Source organism: Triticum aestivum, chromosome 3B (assembly GCF_018294505.1).
Source record: "Triticum aestivum cultivar Chinese Spring chromosome 3B, IWGSC CS RefSeq v2.1, whole genome shotgun sequence".
NCBI classification, from domain to species: domain Eukaryota; kingdom Viridiplantae; phylum Streptophyta; class Magnoliopsida; order Poales; family Poaceae; genus Triticum; species Triticum aestivum.
In genome coordinates, this window is record NC_057801.1 from 584,229,379 (window position 1) to 584,234,734 (window position 5,356).

General features: G+C 43.9%; 1 long non-coding RNA gene across 2 annotated transcripts; it reads left to right on the plus strand.

Moving 5' to 3' along the window:
• The first annotated feature begins 1,386 nt into the window (after positions 1 to 1,386).
• LOC123065805 (uncharacterized) lies at positions 1,387 to 3,221 on the plus strand. 2 transcript variants are annotated; one of them, XR_006431144.1, is made up of 4 exons: positions 1,387 to 1,642; positions 2,279 to 2,597; positions 2,689 to 2,926; positions 3,007 to 3,221. It is a non-coding gene; the product is annotated as an uncharacterized lncRNA (long non-coding RNA). The 2 variants fall into 2 exon arrangements; XR_006431143.1 differs by having other exon boundaries at positions 2,689 to 3,221.
• Positions 3,222 to 5,356: the final 2,135 nt, after the last annotated feature.

Sequence of the window (5,356 nt, forward strand, 5' to 3'; positions counted from 1 at the left end):
TGAAGCAGAAACATTTGATGAAATAACTGAACCAAAACTTTAGACAAAGCAATGGGTTGTACACTTCATAAGTGCAAGCACACCTACTAGTATTTCAAATTACAAGTATTTCAATGGGGTCTGCATGGTCTTCTATTTCTAATGCCTGTCCCACTGGAAATTTTATCAAATTACTCTAATAATTTCATAAGTGCAAGCACACCTACTAGTAATTTCAACACAGACTTTCCTTCAATTTTCTCTCTCACTAAATTCAAAGGTTGTGTCAATGCTTCAAGTATCATAACTACAAGACCATGTCTGGAATTGATGGTCACATAGAAAGAATAGTAGACAATTATTTGGATAAAGTTTGTTCACATAAACAAGTTAGTTTATTCAAAAATCCTACTAGAAAGCCTAAGATTAGCTTAATTCCATTTTTCAACTATATTCTCAATGATATTTTCAGTACAATATTGCCTGAATAATAAAACACCGACCATGTAAACTATAGGTTAACCAACAATCAAACAACTACAGTAAACTTTGTACCAGCACAATAATGAGGTTCACTAACTAAACTTTTATTAAGCTTAGTTCAAGTAGTAGAACATTTAGTTTCTTCTAATTATAATTGCTACCTAATTGTACTCAGTTTTTCAGGACACAAGGAATAAAAGGGCTACAAGATTTCGACTACAATTCAATTGACTCGTAATTCCATCAAGAACAGAATACAGATAGATTTTACAAGCGAACTACCTTCGAATTGGAGGTTTGGCTGGCCCAAGAAGATTTGGAAGTTTGAAGCTTGAAGACGGGCGCATTGGAGGGATTTTTTTCCATGCCCACGACATAGAACTCGGAAACAACACCTTGGAGTTCTTCCATGCCGCCGACGCCAACAAGATATGGTCCAGTGCTTGCGCAGCCGCCGCCGCTTGTGAGATTTCAGCCCCTAAACCCCGGAGTCGACCAAACACCCATCGCCCCCTTTATTTTTCCCTTTTGTGTGCAAATTGACTGACAGGTGGGGCCAGCACTCCCGGCCAACACTTCCAATTAAGGACTTACAATTATGAAAGAACTTTGCCTTGGAGTCCTAATTACAAAATGTAGTACGAAAGATGCAACATATCTGGAGGTGAGAGCAAAATCTCCACACCGCCCCAATTCAGCCTGGACGGCACGAGCGGGCTTTCCGGCCCGCTCATGGCCCATTTAGGACCGGCCCGTACGGTCCAGGCCCGATAGGAAAATAGGCCGGTCCGAGCCCAGAAAAGGAGACCGAAAAAATTTCGGTCCGGTTCGGTCTTTAACCGGGCCGACCGAGCGGACCGATGGTGCAAGGCCCATCAATTGTAACAGATCGAGCCATCGAGCCCCCCCCCCCCCCCGAGCCGAGCAACCCCTCCCCTCGTTCCATTCCAATCCTCGCTCGATTCCTTCTTCCCCTCCAGCGCCTCCTCCTCTGTTCTTCTATCCCTAACCCTAACCCTAAGGCGACGGCGCCGTTGCCCGCGGCTCTCCCTTCACCGACGGCACCATCTAGTCCGAGTCCGAGCTGGAGGAGCACGTGTACGTAGGGGAGGCAGCAAGGCTAGCACGCCGTCGGTTCGTCCTTCGCTGGTTCCTCACCGAGCGCCACGAAGAGGAAAAGGTAATGTGTCTCTAACCTATAACCCTCGGCCCTCGCCAAACTGAGATGATTCCGTGCTAGAGACTTAGATAGGAGATCTGGAGATGTAGTGTTTGGTCAGGAGATAATGGTGATTGGTGAAGGAGAAGGGGAATGAGAGGGAGATTATGTGCTATTTTTTTTGTAGATAATGGTCAGGAGATAATTATGTTCATTTGCACTAGTACTAGATGATTTTCTATGCTACAAAAAGAAGAAGATGAATTATTTGCACTTGATTGATGTACTGACTGCAGTGCATAATTTATGACTACAGAATTCTGCAAGCCTGTTCCTGTTCATTTTTGTATGACGCAACCTGATTCTATGCGTATTTTGTTCATACTCGTTCCCTGTGATGGCGAGTAGACGAGTTCTATACAAATCGTAGTGATGCCTACATGATCCTGTCCACAGCTTATTTGTGGTCTGTTACTGTTAGTATAGTAAAGGCTGCATGTTGTCCACTTCTCTAATGGTTTAGTTGTTGGTGACATGTGTACAATGTAGTTCAGTGATCCTCTTCGTTGCTTATTTTGTGATCAATCGGCTAATTGTGCAAGCCAGTACCATGGTCGTTGTAACCTGATAATCTGGGTTATGTTCTCTTTTTTGTAGATAATGGTGAAGTAGAAGGGAAAGGGTGATGGTAAGGATAATGCGAAGGCGAAGACAAAGAGAAGAGCGTGAATTACTTAATTAGGCAAGATTCGGAGCTGCCTCCACCGGTTCCGAGGAAGAAGAAGAAGCCTAAGGTGCAGATTAGGAAGGCAAAAGACTTTCCCAATGCCCCAACTGGAGAGTTGATTTGTAGGTTAAAAAACACCCTCCACCTCCTCCGCGTCTCCCCGACCGCACCGGTGCCGGTGTGCGTGCCGCGAAAGCCGCTGCCTCCTTCTCCGCAACCTGCTCCAAGCTGCCTCATGCATCTACTATTGTATGATTGCTTTACTTGATGCTTGATGTAACCATATTTCCATATAACCATATAGGTGTTGTTTTCTTATTTGTGTGCTCATGTGTGTTAGGTGGTAGATGATGAGGAGAAGGAGGACGACGAGGACGAGGACGTGGACATGGATGAGGACAAGGACAAGGACGATGAGGAATATGAGGAGCAAAATCTGTTTATAGTCCCGCCACAAGCGAGTGCTGATATGTTTAGGCATTTGTCTAACTTCCACACTTCTAGTCGAGGGATGAGAATGAAGAGGATGATGTTGAGAACATCAAGTTACCCATTGTGGTGGAGGAGATCAACGATTGGTAACTATTCTTCCTACATGTTTCACTTGTCATGCAATACCAAATATTTTTTATGTGAATGTTGCTTATCTTACTTGTAGACATTCATCATGTGGATTTTATCTTGCTATTTTGGAGATGAATGTCAAAGTGATCTTTCTCATGTGAAGGCTACTTTTGCATTTCTGTTATGTTGGAACCTTTCAAATTTACCCATTTGTGTTATGTTCAACTTGTCAATTGACATGGACTTGGAATTGCCATTGCAAGTTTGTAATCGTGTCGTTCAATGATGATAAGACCTTGTGTTTGTGGATGTGATATTTGTGCTTAAGCTGATTTGTGCTATCTTTCCTGTCAAAATTAGTTTGTGGATGTCCAAAAAACAAACGAAATGTTGTCCAAATTATTTTTGCTGTCCAAATTTAGTCCATTGCTTGTTGTCCAAATTAGTTGTTTGTGGCTATGATATTTGTGCTGTTTCGGTCCAAGTTTATCTGAAAACTGTAGTGATCACTGATGACTTGTCATATTACATCCATTAGTAAGCTTGTCACTATGTGATGCCTAAATAGTAGAACACAGCCTAGGTAGTAGCTAACAGTAGTGTTGTTGTTGTACTTTTGCTTAGTTTACTCTTCAAAACCAGCAGATGCCTAAACATACACTGCCTGGCAACAATTAGGACCTAAAAGCAGCAAATATACACTGCCTGGCAACAAATAGGACCTAAAAGCTGGCTGGTCCATTCGGTCCTCTCGGGCCTGACCGAGCTGGCACCCCAACGGTCCGGTCCCAGAATACCAGCTCATTGTACAGCTCGGTTCGGTCCGGACCGGACCGCCGGCGGCCGGTCCAAACGCCGGCTCGGACCGGGACCGAACCGGCCCGGACCGTGTCCAGGCTGAGCCCCAATTACGTTTTCCCTTTCATTCCTCTTTCGGGCTCTCGCTCTCTCACGAATCACTGCTCTGCCGAGGTGACCCTGGATGCGCCGCCCTGTGTGACCCTGGATGCGCCGCCCTGCCCGATTGGATCCGGTCGCTTCAAATCAAGGTCAGTCCTAAGTCAGCTCCTACTCAAATGAACCCGCTAGTTTTTTCTGTGACGTACAAACCCTAGGTGCTGCTCTAATCCATGGAAGAATTGGATTCGGAAGTAGATTGTTTCCAGTAGGAATTTTGCTTGCCCCTTTTTTTAGCTACCAGATGCAATTTTAGTTATCAGCCACCGAATTATTTGTACACAGTATTTTATGATAATTCCCTTCATGATAAAAGAGACAGTCATCTACATTTTAACCCATGCCTATTATGCCACTCGTTCAACAACTAGCCAAGTTCTCATATGGCTGTTATGTCACTCCTTCAACAAGTACTTCTTGAGAATACTGCTGCCAAATTCCTCATGAAACTACTGCTACCAAATATTGCCATGACTGTTTTTGTCAGTCCTACAACAACTACTGCATGAAACTACTGCTGTTTTTTCCCACTAATGCAAATGAGCTGGGACTATCAATTTTGGCAACTCCGTACCACTACAATTTTCGTATAGTAGCAATGAACTAGTCCCATGGAATTGTGAATCACACCATTATGTCATAGCAGAGCACTAGTGCCAACTTTAATTTAGAATAACAGTGATCATTTTCTTCTTTGTATTTCAATTCTGCTTTATTCTATAAATGGAAAACACTTGTTAGCAACAAATAACTAAAATGTTTTTTCTTACCAAATGTCTTAAGCACAAGCAAGAAATATTCAGAATGTAGATTCTACTTTAACTACACATTTTTACAAAGATGACAAAAATTTTAATTAATGAATTATGTTCTGTTTCAACTTCTTTAGTATTGAGCTAAGTTTTTTCCTCATCACATCTGAATACAAGATAACCTCTCACTACTAGGGAAAAGGCTACTAGCAGCATGGGTAAACTGGCTACTAGTAGCACGTGTCAGGGATATACCCCGCGGTGTAACCCGACCGGAAGTATAACTCGGCCGGACTAGGCGACTCACTAATGACCCGCCCTGGCTGGACGACACACCAAGTGACCCGCCCGATCTTGGCGACTTATGGGTAACCTAGCAAGCGGATCAGAGGAGCGACAAGACCTGGGGGCCCAGGAGGCTCAAGGCCCAGAAGGCCGACTTACGTTATGGTAGGCCGGCTTAAGAGGAAAGGCGTGAGGAATATTTTCTTTACTAGGAAGCAAGACCCGGACTTGTATTCAACTTGTAAGAGAAGATAGACTAGTCCTAATCCTACTAGGACTCCACATGTAACCCGCCCCTCTAACTTATATAAGGAGGGGCAGGGCTCCCCAAAGAGGAGCAAGCAAGAAGAAACAATAATCTCTAGGGCTAGACACAACCAAAGGGGGAGCCGGCTTATGCGGCGACTTTCTCATGAGCATAATGAGACCTAGCGTTAAACAGCATGTAGT